At 43.6% G+C, this 16,883-nt stretch overlaps 1 protein-coding gene across 3 annotated transcripts in view; it reads right to left on the bottom strand.

The window, feature by feature from the left end:
• The window catches only part of KIF3B (kinesin family member 3B), a 38,052-nt gene extending 21,873 nt beyond the window's left edge, over nt 1-16,179 (bottom strand). For 2 of the 3 annotated variants that reach the window (XM_060077813.1, XM_060077810.1), the window contains exons 1-2: nt 16,081-16,179; nt 14,760-14,883 (exon numbers count right to left, since the gene is read on the bottom strand). The gene's annotated coding sequence lies outside the window, so the exon portion shown is untranslated. The remainder of the gene's footprint in view (nt 1-14,759; nt 14,884-16,080) is intronic. The other variant, XM_060077812.1, reaches the window with a different exon arrangement.
• Between the last annotated feature and the right edge of the window lie 704 nt (nt 16,180-16,883).

Raw genomic sequence — 16,883 nt, forward strand, 5'->3', positions numbered from 1 at the left:
TTGTTTGTTTGTTTGTTTGGCTGTGCTGGGTCTTAGTTGTGGCACGAGGGATCTTTGTTGCGGCATGCATGTGGGATCTAGTTCCCTGACCAGGGATCAAACCCGGGCCCCCTGCATTGGGAGCGTGGAGTCTTAACCACTGGACCACCAGGGAAGTCCTAGTCCATCTTTTAAAATGACATTTACCGGGCTTCCCTGGTGGCGCAGTGGTTGAGAGTCCGCCTGCCGATGCAGGGGACGCGGGTTCGTGCCCCAGTCCGGGAAGATCCCACATGCCGCGGAGCGGCTGGGCCCGTGAGCCTGCGCATCCGGAGCCTGTGCTCTGCAACGGGAAAGGCCACAACAGTGAGAGGCCCGCATACCGCAGAAAAAATAAATAAATAAATAAAATGACATTTACCAAGGCTCTGTAATGACATGGAATATGCTTAGAATAAATGAAAAAGCAGTTTACAAAATTGAATGCATGCAATCACAACTGTATAAAAATAAGATACACATCAAAACATTAATAGTGGTCCACTTTGTGTGATGGGACTACATATAGGTGATTTCCCCTGCTCCTTCGACATTTCTATATTTTTCAAATTTTCTGTAACAAGCATGTGGTATCCTCAAATGGGGAAAAAATAAAGGTCTGGCAATTCACCAGAAACATCCCTGCAAGGAGGAGCAATCTGCGGGCACACAAAGCGCATACTAATGCATCTTTAATCAATGCACTCCAATGCAATGTCCTCTAAGATCTGACCGAGCAACCACCTGCCAATTGCCTGGCCTAGAGTTCAAGGACTCAGAGTGCCTGAAAGGCAGCCCAAACTATGGATCACAGGGGCCATCAGGAAAGCACTGCAACACTCAGGCAAGAAGATAAAAGTGACTCCCTATTAACCAGCCCAAACCAAGTCCCTGGGCAGGTTTTTCTCAGGGGAAGCAGCTGTTTCTACTCTGTATCCAACTCATCACCATCAACACTACGTTCTTTCTCAACTGTTGCTAATTGTTTTGAAGTATCTGGACCCCTTGTCTGCAAACACTGAACCAACACCAAGAGAGCAAGTCCACCTCTGGGTCTCTGGTTCCCATGACGGCCAGTTATCAAAATGTGAATTACACAATTTTCAGAACAAGATTATTCATCTCCAGTTGAAAAAATAACATCACTGTCTGGAGAACTTTTAAAAGGACATGGAATGTGTGTTGAGGGACTAGTCCTATATTTGCTTCTATGTACATAAAATATATCTGAAGGGATATGCTAGAGCCAGATATCAACACTGGTTGCCTGTAGGGAAAAGAGCTGGGTGGCTGAAGGCCAAGAGTATAAGGGAGGCTTTGCAGTGTATATCCTTTTATACCTCTTGAATCATGTAAATATATTACCTAGTCAGAAAAATTAAATTAGGGGAGAAAAAAGATGGAAAAAATCTGTAAAATTAACTATATCCAGGTGTTAAAACTCATTTTTCTCTTTTCATCTATCCACCATGAATATAATGTAATAAAATGTTTTAACTGATGAACAAAGGGTCCGAGTAGTAAACCTATTTGTCTCAACTTCATGGTAAAGCTTCATAAAAGAGCTTCTATGAGGTCTACAGTAATGGAAATCCTTAACTTTCTAATGTCAATGTAGCATGTCACACAGCCTCAGCCATAAAAGGCATTCAGAGCAAAGATGTCAAAATAACAGACTAATAAAGTATATTCTGGGGACTTCCCTGGTGGTCCAGTGGTTTAGACTTCGCCTTCCAATGTAGGGGGTGTGGGTTCGATCCCTGGTTGGGGAGCTAAGATCCTACATGCCTCGCGGCCAAAAAGCCAAAATATAAAACAGAAGCAATACTGTAACAAATTCAATAAACACTTTAAAAATGGTCCACATCAAAAAATAAATAAAATAAAATATATTTATTTTAGTGTAATATAGTGTAATAACAGGCACTGTTTATAAACACAAGGTCATCTTTTTTTTTGTAAGCCAAACAGTTGTGTGAACTGTCTAAACACTTTCAATCTGTCTCTTACAGTACATATGAGAGCCACAGAACCTCAAACTGGCACATATTATTTGAGGGCATCTGAGCAGTCAATATCAAAACACTGAAATGCAATACTCGAAATGTAATACTCCCTTGAGACAGCAACTCCATTTCTTGGAACTATTTTAAGGCCTTCAGTGAATAACTGAATACATGTGCAAGATGTATGTACACCTTTATGTTTATCTCAGCAGCATCTCTAACCACTTAAATACTCATTGATAAGGGACTGGTTAGATTATAACACATCTCTACAATGGGAAATTATGCAGTCATTAAGAAGGGCAATATAGGGCTTCCCTGGTAGTGCAGTGGTTAAGAATCCGCCTGCCAATGCAGGGGACACGGGTTCGAGCCCTGGCTTGGGAAGATCCCACATGCTGTGGAGCAGCTAGATCCCACATGCCACAGAGCAGCTAAGCCCGTGCGCCTAAAGCCCATGCTCTGCAACAAGAGAAGCCACCGCGATGAGAAGCCCACGCACCGCAACGAAGAGTAGCCCCCGCTCACTGCAAGTAGAGAAAGACCGCATGCAACAACGAAGACCCAACGCAGCCAAAAATAAATGAAATAAATAAACTTATATAAAAAAAAAAGAATGGCAATATACTTCTAAGTATTTACACGTGGGAAGATGCTCATGACATTTTGTTGAGTGAAAAAAATCAGGCTACCAGGGACTTCCCTGGTGGTACAGCGGTTAAGAATCCGCCTGCCAATGCAGGGTTCAATCCCTGGTCTGGGAAGATCCCACATGCCGCGAAGCAACTAAGCCCATGTGCCACAACTACTGAGCCTGCGCTCTAGAGCCTTCGAGCCACAACTACTGGGCCCACGTGACCCAACTACTGAAGCCTGCCTGCCCAGAGCCTGTGCTCTGCAACAAGAGAAGCCACTGCAATGAGAAGCCCACACACCACAACAAAGAGTAGCCCCTGCTCGCTGCAACTAGAGAAAGCCCTCGCGCGGCAACGAAGACCCAACGCAGCCAAAAATAAATAAAATAAAATAAATAAATTTATATTAAAAAAGCAGGCTACCAAACAGAAGACTTACTATGATGCGATTTATGTTTACATGTGTACATGCACAAGTGCAGAGAAAGTTGTGAATGAGACAGTGTAAAGTCATGATTCAAAGCATGAACTTTAGTATTCAACAGGTCAGCATTTGAATTTCTGCTCTGCCACTTAGCTATAAAATCTTGAGAAGGGCTTCCCTGGTGGCGCAGTCATTGAAGGTCCGCCTGCCGATGCAGGGGACACGGGTTCATGCCCCGGTCCGGGAAGATCCCACATGCCGCGGAGCGGCTAGGCCCGTGAGCCATGGCCGCTGAGCCTGCGTGTCCGGAGCCTGTGCTCCGCAACGGGGGAGGCCACAACAGTGAGAGGCCCGCGTACGGCGAAAAACACACACACACACACACACACAAAAAAAAAACTTGAGAAAGTTACATTGTCATAGTTTCTTCTACAAAATGGGATTAATAACAACACCTACCATAAAGAACTGTTCTAAGGATTATTAAGTAAGCTAATAAATGTTAAATGGTTAGCCTAGTGCAAGTTGTGTAATAAACACTCAAGAAAGGCAAGCAATATTGATCTCTGGGGGGTGAGCTTGAAAGTGGTTGTTTTTGCTTTCTTTGGCCTTCTTCACAGGTGCATGTATTTTGTTTCTTACAATCAAGCAGAGGGGGATGGCAATAAAGCTATTTTTTCTTTGGGGAAAAAAAGTCTAGTTTCAAACTTGGTTTCAGCTTACACATCTTAGGAAGACAGGCTACTTATCTGGAAAGAAACCTAGAAAGGTCACGTATAAGAAACATGAACAACTAAATGCCTGCTCTGAATTCAAATTGGCGCCAAGCACTCCCTGTCACTTGATGACCCCAACAGGCTAACAAAGAAAGCATTTAACTGATAAGGGGGAAAAAGAGGCAAAGAAATCCTATTTTGTGAAACATTCATAACATACATTCATAAAAAATATATTCAGGGCTCCCTGGTGGCTCAGTGGTTAAGAATCTGCCTGCCAATGCAGGGGACACAGGTTCGAGCCCCGATCCAGGAAGATCCCACATGCTGCGGAGCAACTAAGCCCGTGCGCCACAGCTACTGAGCCTGTGCTCCAGAGCCCGAGCCACAACTACTGAGCCCAAGAGCCACAACTACTGATCCCAGGTGCCACAACTACTAAAGCCCACACGCCTAGAGCCGGAGCTCCGCAACAAGAGAAGCCACCACAATGAGAAGCCGGCGCACCGCAACGGAGAGTAGCCCCTGCTCGCCGCAACTAGGGAAAGCCCGCGTGCCGCAACGAACACCCAACCCAGCCAAAAATAAATTTAAAAAATAAATAAATTTATTTTAAAATATATATATATATATATATTCAAGTCTAGAGGACGCTAATTCAGAATCAATGTGGGTCTGGGGCTTTGTTGTATTCAATAGTCACAGCTCACAGTACATTAGGAACTTAATGTATATTCCTCTTCTAATCCTCAACATCGCCTTATGAGGAATAGTATTAGCCCTATTTTAAAAATAAGGATGGGAGGCTCAGAGAAAGTAACTGGCTCAAGGTCACACAGCAATTAAATGGAACAGTCAGGATTCAAAACCAGGTCTGTCTTATTGAAAGACCCTAATTTAAACTTATTTTAAACACACAAACACACACACATGTGTATACACATGTGTATTAATATATGAATAGATTAAAACAATTCAAGTTGTACATACAGTGAACAGGTAAATCTTCCCCCTACCCCTGGGGAGATACTCGAAGCATATGCAAGCATTAATGTATCTATATTGCTTCCTTACCTTTTTTTGTTTTTAAACTCAAGTTTAAGTATAGTATCACCATTCTCTATCTTACTTTATAGATCTTGGGGCCCCCCACCCCCCCACCCCCATCCCCACCTTTTAAGTAGCTGCCTAAATGCCATGGTACAGTTCTCTTATAATGTATTTGATTAGTCCCCTGCTGAGGGAACCTCCGATAGTTTCTGGTCTTTGCTAGTGCAAACAATGCTGCAGTGAATATCCTGAACATATACCTTTAGCTACACATGAGGGTTCTTCGTAGGAGCTATTCCTGGATGTGTAAAACACTACACATGTTCCTTTTTGACAGAGGGCACCATCCTACCCACTTCCTAGGCTGTACCATTTATCCTCCCATCAATAGTGCACCGACTGCCCACACAACCCCAATATCCAGGGCTCGTGCTCTGAACCACCATGAAGCTGTGCAGCTGGAAGAGCCTGCCTGTCAGGAACTTCTCATTCCATGTACTGATCCAGGAAAGAAATGAAACTGTTTCTCTGCTAAACATTTACACTCTGATGTCAGAGACTTAATCAACCAAATACAATATTTGGCACTTGAGTAGGGCCCTTTTTTGGATCTTGATTCAAACAAACCGACTGTTAAAAATGTATGAGACCATCAAGGAAATTTGAACATTAAGGAATATTAAGGAACGATGATGTTAAGGAATGTTAAGGAATTATTGTTACATTTTTAGGTGTGAAAATGGTATTTTTTAAAGAAGGTTCTTACTCTTAAGAGACACACAAAAGCATTTTCATATAAAGTTTTTTTAACATCTTTATTGGAGTATAATTGCTTTACATTGTTGTATTAGTTTCTGCTATATAACAAAGTGAATCAGCTATATGTATACATATATCCCCATATCCCCTCCCTCTTGCATCTCCCTCCCACCCTCTCTGTCCCACCCCTCTAGGTGGTCATGAAACACCGAGCTGCTCTCCCTGTGCTATACGGCTGCTTCCCACTATCATATAAAGTTATATGCTGTCTGGGACCAAAATAATCAGAGGTGAGGTGGGGTGGGATGAATAACAGGTTATAAGTGAAACAGAACTGCCATGTGCTGATAACTGCTGGAGCTGGGTAATGGGTCCACGGTTCATTACACTATTCCATTTTTATGTATGCTTGAGAGTTTCCAAGATGGGGGGGAGAAAAAAAAAGATTGCCCTCTGACCAATGCCTTTTAACTTTTAAGAAAATTTTAATTGTGGTTAAAAAAACCCCACATAATATAAAATGTACCCTCTTAACCGTTTTTAAGTGTACAGTTCAGTAATGATAACGATATTCACATTGTTGTGTGACAGATCTCTAGAACTTTTTCATCTTGCTAAACTGAAACTCCATACCTATCAAATAGCAACTTCCCATTTCCCTGTCTCCCCAACCCCTGGAAACCACCATTCTACCTCAGGGTTCATCCATGTTGTAGCATGTGACAAGATCTCCTTTTTTTTTTTTTGCGGTACGCGGGCCTCTCACTGTTGTGGCCTCTCCCGTTGCGGAGCACAGGCTCCGGACGCGCAGGCCCAGCAGCCACAGCTCATGGGCCCAGCCGCTCCGTGGCATGTGGGATCTTCCCGGACTGGGGCACGAACCCGTGTCCCCTGCATCGGCAGGCGGACTCTCAAGCACTGCGCCACGGGGGAAGCCCAAGGTCTCTTTTTTTTTTAATAAGGCTAAATAACAACCTACTGTGTGTATATACCACATTATCTTTATCCATTGATCTGCCCACAGACATCTGGGCTACTTGCACCTCTCATCTATTGTGAATAACGCTGTGGCTGATCACAGGTGTACTCAATGACTTGTCCTTTTAATCAGACTGCCATGCAGCTGGGTAGAGAGCCACAGCAAATTCTATATTTAAAAGAGGGAGGTGGCCTGGAATAACAAAAAAAGAGATTCAGACACACCTAGGAATGAAACCCAGCCCAACCATTCCCAGCTCTGGGACTCCAGGCAAGTTCCTTCAACCAGCTAAGCCTATATCCTCCTCTGCAAACTGGGACTACCACGAATGCCCTGCTCCTTGGGGCTGTGTGAGGATTAGAGGAGGACAAGCATGACAAGGCCTGGCCCACAGGAGGTGCTTCTGCCCTGACCCAACTTACAGGAGAAAAAAACCTGAGACTTGGAGAGAGAAGCAACATGGCAGACTGAGTTAATCAGCAGCAAAGTAAGCAGAAACCAGGGCTACCAGGCTCCAAAGTTCATGGCGTTTCTCCACACCAGCGTGTCCTAAATGTCAGTCATCTGATTGTCTCTTCACAATTTCTGCCATATCCATACACCACCTGTACCATTATTTAGTTAAGATTTTCCTTTAAATCTGCTTTAACACTTTTTTTTTTTTTTAATTTATTTTTTTGGCCATGCTGCACGGCTTGCAGGATCTCAGTTCCCTGACCAGGGACTGAAGCCAGGCCAGAGCAGTGAAAGCCCAGAATCCTAACCACTAGGCCAGGGAACTCCCAAATATCTTTTTAACAGAAACTTCATATGACTACCATGAATGGAAAACCAGTATCACTTGTTGTAAATAGAAGGTAACTGTGAAAATAAAGACAAACAACAATGTTACTAAATTCGAACTAGATACTGTAGCTTACCTAAGGCCAGGGGCCTGATCTCTCTTGGTTAGAAAGCCAGTAGAAGGGTGAGATAGGGAGGGTGGGAGGGAGGCTCAAGAGGGAGGGGATATGGGGACATATGTATGCATATGGCTGATTCACTTTGTTGTATAACAGAAACTAACACAGTACTGAGAAGCAATTATACTCCAATAAACATGTATTAAAAAACAAAAAGAAAGTAAGAAAGCCAGTTTAGCACGTGTTAAGAAAGACTGGAACCAAACAAATACTCTCCTTGATATAGTCAAAAGAACCAAAAGAGTTTCGAAGGGAATAACTCTCACCGTGTCGTTCAACATAATTTAGGATGTTGTGTCTGAGTGTCAACTAAAATCTTCTGTTCCACCTGGTTTAGCTCCGGAATCTAAGGCCATCCATGTCCCCAAATCAGAGTCCCGTTATCAAGATCCCTGGTGATTGGTGTGTACATTAATGTTGGAGAAGCTGCCCACATATGCTACCTTTATCGTAAACAGTTCCCAAAGTTGATCAAGAAGAATGTCCCATGAATCACAGAATTTGTTTCAGTAATATAACGAGTTAAATACATTAAAAAAAATCCCCTGCCTAAAGTCCACCAGAACTGTCATGGTTCACTGTCCAATTCCATAATGACATACTCTCACAGCTCATTCAGTGCACAAAACTGATCATGTACATACAATATTCCTGGTTAATGTCACCAGCCAACAGTCTGTTCAGAGAATGAAGGGTTTAAATGTTAAAGGCGCAGGTTCTGGGTCCTACTCATAGGGAATTCTGTATCAAAAAGAAAAACAGATTAAGAAGAAGCAGCAAAGAAGGTGACAAAAACTATGAAAAGATACCTTATGGCTTGTGAATTATACCTCAATAAAGCTTTTTTTTTTTTAAGATATTTTTAGGGTCCTAATCAGATTTTAAGAAGGAAAATGTACAGTTCTCCTTTTCAACTTTTTAAAGTTCTAACTTTCCCCAAACTAATTTATTTAGAATTGTTCTCTTATGAGGCTGAGGGGGAAGCAAAGATATTCACTACAGCACTATATGTGATTATAAAAAGCCAGAAACAACGTCAATGCCCAATGCTAGGGAAAGTTTACTAGCTCATAATTACTAAACATGGAAAACTGGTTATGAAATGTTACGTGAACATTTCCAAATGCAAAATGGGAGATACACTTTGAGAGCAACTACCTAAAAAGATAGCTGCGCAAGTGGACAAGTAAGCTGAAACTGAGTCAGGATACCCTTTGCACAGGTAATCCCTCTCCACCAAACTGCACTAATGTCTGCCTTTTCAACTTTATTTAGACACTACCTTGTTAAAAAACATCATTTAAGGAGGCTGCCTTTATAATTAAAAATTTTTAACAATGAAAGGATCTAGTTTAAAGAAATCATCAGAAATGTAGACAAAAGTTTATGCAAAGATAATCTTCAAGATGTTCTCTATAGCATTATTTATAGCATTTAAGTATTGAAACCAGCCTAAATGACAATGACTGGGGAAACAGGTAAGAACTGCACATTCATGAGATAAAATACATTTAGGAATATATTTTCCTTTGGACAGTAAGATGTTTTAACAGTAGTTATTTCTGAGTGAATCTTATTTAATCTTTTCAGGGTTTTCCTCAATGGAAATTATTTTTATAATTTAAAAAAATTCTATTAAAAAATGCTGGCAATTGAAGAAGTAAGGAGGGAAAAATACTATATATTTCTTAGGCTAGAATCTGACCTGCTGTTGCAGACCGTGCAAAACCAGTAACTATTTCCACCAAGAACTATCTTCTTGCTGTTATCTTAAGTAACTTGAGCTGACATTTTGTCTTACCTGGATGGAATCTTTTATGATTTACTAGCTAGATTTCTTTGCTTGGGTTACTGAAATGTGTTATAAAGGAATGATTACTGCAGTCCCCTAAGCTGCTGGAGACAGTACTATGAGCTATAGTTTCTGTGTAATTTATGTCACACACAAAAGCCCCAAAGCAAGCCCTTCCTGAAACCACTGCTGAAAGGGATGTTAAGGACCCCAGAGTGGGTAACAGCCACGTCCAGTCTCAGCTCCCAGTAGTCTATTACAATCTCTATTTCACTTGGACTCACTTCCATTTATACACTATGTTCAAATATGACAAAATGCAACTGCTGCAAATATCTTGCCAAAAACTTAAAAATAAAACCACACCCACCACAATTATCACTGGTGCTCTCTAATGCAAACTATGATTTAAATAAATCAGCATACTAAAGATAGATCTGCCTGTGTGTGAAGAGCTCAGTGTCTGCTATCAGTGTGACAAAGCGAGGAGACACAAAGTGTCACCAAGATTAACTGAAGCCTTAAACAAGAACATCCCAAACTGCAATGCAGATGTGTGATGCTGATAAGATAAGCTGATTGCAATGATCTCTGACTGCCAAGAAACAGCTCTAAAAGCCCCACCCTGGAAGGTCTGGGAGAAAGTCCTGCATGAAGTCACCAAGGAAGAGGAAAATATTACCCAACTCAAAGCTGTCTTTCAGGCAGTGCTGGAAGAGCCTTGGAAGATTATCGCACATCCTTATTTTGCCTATACAGACACTGAGGACCAGAGAGACTGAGTTACTTGCCTCGCGTCACACAGCAAGTGGCAGAATTGCTATTAAAATTCATGTCTCCACCCAGATCCCGCTGCCTTTTCACACCAGAATTTCCTGTGGTGGCACAGGCCTTGACCAAGAAATCTTTCTAAGACTGCAGAGATAAGGGATGTTGAAGGGAAAATAACGAGCCCACGTGGCAGACAGAGAAAACTGAGGCTCGACAAAATTGAATCTTTTACAGATTAAAAAATGGGTAAAAATATTCTTTGGTGACAGAAGATAGGGTAGTGGTCACCCTTCTGGAGGGAGGTGAGGAAGGCTTCTGGAGTGCTGGTAATGTTCTATATCTTGATCTGGGTGGCGGTATCATGGGTGAGTTCATTTTATAAAAATTCAACAAACTATACAGTTACAATCGTCTAATTTTTCTGCCTGTATCTTATCCTTCAATAAAAACATTACATTAAGAAAAGAAAAGAAAAAAAAAACAGAATCTTTTGCAATTAGTCAGCAGGTGGCATAGGGCTTTAGCCACCCTGTCCTCACCGGTGCAGATGTTATCACCAGAATCAAGAAAAGTTCAGGGCCAAATGTCTCAGAATACAAGCTCTCAGTTCCTACCTGCTTCATGTTTCAGCCCTGAGTTAGAGCTAAGAAGGAAGAGAAGTAGCCTATCTCACAAATTAGATTATCTATTTGTTGCCTATCAGTGAAGTAATTGACCCCCATAGTTATGTTAAAATACCTCAAGGGTTTTTCCCCTGATTTCTTCAAACATTCTATGAGGTCAGTTTTCTTCATCAGCCTTTAAAGTTAGTTACCCAGATACAGAAGAGAAAGAAAGGCTTTTGACAAGACGTCAGGGATGTACTGCCCACCTGAAAAACAGATGAACAAGTGAGCGGTAGGAAGAGCAATGGACTTGGAATCAGCAGACCTGGGTAAGTTATTTGACTTTTCTGTGCCTCTACTTTCCTCTTCTGGAAAATGGGATTCATAACAGTCCTCATGTTACAGGGTTGCTGTGAGGACTAAATGAGACAACATGTGTAAAGTGCTGAAAACAGCGTTTGGCTCAATAAATGTTAGCTATTCCTATTACAGGTAGACCTCGGAGATACTGCAGGTTTGGTGCCAGACCACCATAATAAAGCAAATCTTGCAATAAAGCAGGTCACACAAATTTTTTGGTTTCCCAGCGCATATATAAGTAATGTTTACACTATACTGTAGTCTACTGAGTGTGCAAGAGTATTATGTCTAAAGAAACAATGTATATTAATTAATGTACACTAATTTTAAAATACTTTATTGCTAAAAAATGCATCGTCTGACAACGCAGGGTTGCCATAAACCTTCAAATTGTAAAAAAAAAAATGCAGTACTTGTGAAGCACAGTAAAAAAAAAAGGTAAGCCTGTACTTTTATTATCATTATCTTTAGCAAGTCCTAGTTTTGCTACTTATTACCAAAGGAGTACATCACAAGCTTTAATGTACTCAGGAAACACCCGGGGGTCTTGGTAAAATGCAGACTGGCTTATTATATCTAGACTTAGACTCTGCATTTCTAACAAGCTCTCAGGGCACATGGGTGCCTCAGTCATGCAGAACACACTTTGAGTGGCAAGGATCTACCGAACCCAGCACCTATCGGGTGCTTCATATTACTGACCAAAATGAATGACCCCTCAGTAGCTCAATGCTTCATCTGTAAACTGAGGATAATACACATGCCATGTGATCTCAACTGACTGAACATTAGTACACGAGAATGCACAAGAAAGAGCATTCTAAACTGCAAACAAAGCTACAGAAGCAGAGGTGGTAGGATTATCAGTCTTGCTATTCGCAATGTTGAATTTACAACATTGTGAAACCTAAATTTACAGGGGCAATTATTAGCATACGTTAAAAGAAGGCTCGAATTCCCTTGCTAGAATTCTAGCAAGAACACAACAGCCTCTCCAGGGATTCCCAAATCAAAAGCTCTGAAACTTTAGAAATGTCATTCGATGGCCAAGAAAGAACCACTTTGGCAGGGAGAGTGTGGCCATTTGAGGCACTAAGCTTCAAGAGTGATTCCATTCTCTCTCGCAGAGATGGCCAGCCTCCTCCCAAGCTTTCATCAGCCAAGATCTCAAGTCAGGGCAGCAATGCCAACAGCATGAGACAGATGGGCACTGCCCTGGCAAAGCCCACACCTGCCACTCCACAAGCTGGCAAAGAGCCAGACTTCGAGAAAAGCAGGGCTTCTGGATGTCCAAGGTGGAGGCTTCAAAAAGATGTACCTGGCTATCTTCCTGCAGTATAAGCAGGGATCTCCTCCCCAGAGGCTATAAGTATGATGTTTACACCTTGTGCCTCTCCTCCAAGGGTTCACAGGGAACCAGAGCTAATTCTTCCACACAGGGCGCCTTACCAAAAAGTTCTCTCATCATTTTAGAGGCAGATGGCACCACCAACATCTACCTAATTGCTCAGGCCCAAAACCCAAGAGACGTCTCTGATTCCTCTAGCTCTTCCCCTCAACCACCATCCTGCTGCTGGTTTCACCTCCATGACACATTCCCAAACCATCCTCTTGTACCATCTCCACTGTCACCACCCTAGAAAGCCACCATCACCTCTCACCTGGCCTCCTAACTACTCTCCTGGCTGCCATTCTTACACCCCTCAAAATTCACTGGCCACAGTGATTCTTTTAAAAAACAAAAAACAGATCACATCACTCCCCTTCTTAAAGCCTTCAATGCCTTCCCATTGCTTTTGCAATAAAGTCCCACCTCCTCACTCTAGCCCACAGGCCCTAGATGACCTGAGGCCTCACCCCCAGCCCAGCCCCCACTTGGCCATCTCACCATTCTCCCCTCCCCCCACCCCAGCCCACCTGCTCCAGCTGCTCTGAGCCTTCTTTCAGTTCCCAGAACTTACCAAGCTTATTCCCACCTGAGAGCCTTTACTTTTGCTGTTCCTTCTGCCATATTCTCAAATGTTTGGCCCCTTTCTGGCAGCAAGTCTCAGCAAAAATGTCACCCCCTCAGAGTGGCCTTCTCAGACCACCCAGTTAATTGGCAGCATCCCCATGGAGAAGTCACTCTCCATCACATCACTGTTTTATTGTTTGCACAGTACTTATTTCCATCCAAGTGACCCTGTTCATTTATTGGTCTGTTTTTCTGCTGCTGCCACTAGAATGGAAGCTGCACGAGAGCAAGGACCTCACCTACCTCTCTACCATCACATCCCTAAGCTAGAACTGGGCCTGACACACACCAGGTGTTCAGCAAATGCTGAATGAATGAAACTGAGGCAGTGGAGGTAAGAGCACTGAACTTGGAGTCAGAACGCCTGGAGGCCAGTGTGAAATGGGCCACCTTCTAGCAGCCTGGCCTCTCTTACCTCAGGTCCCTTGACTGTAAAATGGGAATCTCAAGCTGCACCTTCCCTTCCTTGCAGGGTTACCGATAGACTAAGTGAGTGAAGACACGTTTAAGCATTTTTGTAAACCATCAGGCACCATAAAGAGAGCACTGTATTATTAGCCAGCACAAGAGAATGCTCTTTCTCAGGGACCCATAAATCAGTGGATGAAAGGGCTTAGAGAGCAAGCCAAGGCTTCTAGCCCAGGCACCCAACAGAAGCATAAGGACACAAGAGATGTGAATCCGAAGCTCTACTCTGAGGAGGGGCAAACACAAGATATGGATTCATTTAAAGACATCAAATTCATTTCCAATGCTAGTAATATGCAAATTAAGCTCTGAGGTCCTTGAGGAATGTGGAGTTGGGGCTGATCTCCACATGCTCCACTGTGCTTGGCATAAAGGGATTCAGTAAACATTTACTGAGCTGGGGGTCGGACTACCAAACCTGGCATCCTATCATCAGCTTTCATTTTTCTTTGCAACCCATTCTGGCATGGGATTACAGGTTCCTGGGGCAACCCTGTAATACTGGCATTTATGACATTTATATAATACTATGACAGCTACTGTTTCATGCATGCAATGACCCTGTGAGGTTGACAGACCTGGTATCGTCAGCACATGCTTTAATTTATTCATTCACCAACCATAAATAGAATATAAAGTATAATACAGGTGTTATGTTAAGCCCAAATAACAATAGTTAATGTTTACCAAACATGCCAGGCACTTTACATGTATTAGGTGCAAATAAATCCTCATAACAGCCATATATAGTGGATACTATTATTATCTCCCTTTTACAAATGATGAAACTATAGCACAAAGAGGTAAAGTAAATTACTCAGTGGCATGCAGCTTGGAAGTGGCAGAGTTGAGATTTGAACCCAGGCAGACTGATTCAATGCTTTTAAACCACTAGCATGCAATCAGAATTGTACAACAGCACCAAAAGGGCCTACCAGCCTACTCCTCTCACTTTAAAGAGGAGGGGGCATGGGGACAGAAAAGCCCCTTGTAAACATTCCATCTTTGTTTTGAGGTCCACACTTTGGATGGTATCTATTTAAATGAAGCTTTATGTAAGATCTTGTTTCCTTGCCAGTGGAAGAAAAGCCTCTAGCCAAAGCAGTCAAAAGGAACAAAAGAAGACCCTTGTGGCTTTGTAACAGCTACTGCTGAGAAATCAGAGATATCAGGGTACAGGGAAGAAAATACAGGATTTACCTGGAAATGTGTCCAGCTCCATCACTTAATAGGTATAAAATTCTTAGGCAAGTCATTCACTTTTCTTAGCCTCAGTTTCCTCATCTTCGAAATGGGGTTGACATCACCACCTACCTGGCAAAGTCTATGTGAAGATTAAATGAGATAATATACCTGAAAAGTGCTTCTTAATCATATACAGTTGACCCTCAGTATTTGTAGGGGATTCCAGGAGCCCCCTTGGATACCAAAATCCACGGATGCTCAAGTCCCTTATATATAAAGGTGATGTACACACCTTCCTTGAAAAAAAAATCCACATCCACACATTTCAAACCTGTGTTGTTCAAGGGCCAACCAGACTTGTAAATAGCTATTACTGTTTCAAGCACTTCTCAAAAGACATAAAGATAACTCTTTGTCTTCTGGAAGGGTCAACAAGGCCTAAGTAGAAAATAAAACCAGAACCTCAAACAACTACAAGGACTTGACCCCAGGGTTTCCCCCACCAGGACTACTTTGCAGAAGTCCACACCACCTCCCTTTCTCTGAGCAGAATGGAGAAGTAAAACTGAGGGTGGGGGGGATGTCAACAGGGGGAGGAATATCCAATGAGCTGGTGAACTACACACCTAAATCCTACCTGTCTCAAAGTCAACCCCTCCAGGAAGCCTTACCCAAACCACCCCTCATGCTTCATAATGGCTTGCTGAGCACTTACTATGTGCCAAGCTACTTGACATACCCATCTTACTGGATTCCCACAGTGGTTCATTAACGCATTTTACAGATAAAGAAAAGAAGGCTCAAGGAGATTAACTTGACCAAGGCCACACAGTTACTAAGTGGAGATGCAAAGTCTCAAATTCAGACACTCGGACTTAAAGTTGGACTCTCGGTCCTTCTCCTCCCCATTTAGGGCACTTTCAACATACACGTCTCATAATCTTAACCACTCTGAGCAGCAAGTGATAGGACCCCATTGGGCAAAAAGGTCAACTGAGGCCAAGAGGGGAAGGGACTTGTCCAAGGTCACACAGCGAGCCAGGGGCAGCGCCGAGGTACGGACCCCAAGCTTTCGCTTCCCCGCCTCCCTCCCGAGCTGGGTCCCAGACTCCGACCCCTCGCGGCCGGGTCTGGGGGTCGGGCCGCACCCCCGCCCAGGGGAGGAGGGGCGAGGTCGCCCGGACTGCCTGAAGATGCCCAGGAGGCAGGGCAGAAGATGCTCCCGCTCCCGGAGCAGCAAAGCCAGTCGGTGGTGCTGCACCGGGCCTTCGGGAAGATCCCAAGCGGCGGAAGGATCGGCCCTACCCGGCGATCGTTCGCATCGTCGCCGACTCACCTGCAGCCCGAGCCGAAAGCGGGCGGCGGCGGCAGCGGCGGCGGGGGCGGCTGCGAACCATAGGCTCAGCCATTCCCCGCTGCCCCGGATGGGGCGAGACCTAGGCCGCTCACTTCCTTAGCAACCCGGCTCGGCGACCTACTTCCTTAGCAACCAGTGTCAATTTCAATAACTTTATTGGGACACGAGCGGCGGACATGGAGAGCCGGGCGAGCCAGGCGGGGAGGGGCCGGGCCAGGTATTGGCGCTTAGTAGGTATCCAACAGCCTTCGGTCCTTTCACCCATCTAAGGAGGTATGAGACGAGCGCGACATGGCCTGACAACCACCTGCTAGTATCTCGTGCCTCAGTTTCCCCATCTGTAAAATGGAATGCACTGGCTTTGTTGCGCCATTTGACCTTTCCTAAAGCGCTTTCACATCTCAAATTGCTGAGATAGCTCCCATTTAGGGCCCACTCGGTCACTCAACCAAAAATTTAGGAACCATTCCTGTCCCTTCCCTCTCTTTCACTCCCCGCCCCGGCCCCCACATCCAATCAGTCACCATGTCCTTTAGAGTACTCCTCAAACATTTCTCCTATCCACCTTTCTTCATCTCCAGGGACACCACATCAGGCCAGGCAGAGTTCCCCTCATCTCTAGCCTGCCTGCCATCTCTGGGCTCTGCTTCTACTCTTTTGTCCAGCCCTGACCTGTCAATCTATTTTCCACAAGGTGGCCAAAATGATCATTTTAAAACATAAAACAGATCGTGTCACATTCTGCTTAACACCATTTAATGGACTCCCACTGCTTTTAAAGT

This window comes from Mesoplodon densirostris, chromosome 16 (genome assembly GCF_025265405.1).
Source record: "Mesoplodon densirostris isolate mMesDen1 chromosome 16, mMesDen1 primary haplotype, whole genome shotgun sequence".
In the NCBI taxonomy this organism is placed as follows: domain Eukaryota; kingdom Metazoa; phylum Chordata; class Mammalia; order Artiodactyla; family Ziphiidae; genus Mesoplodon; species Mesoplodon densirostris.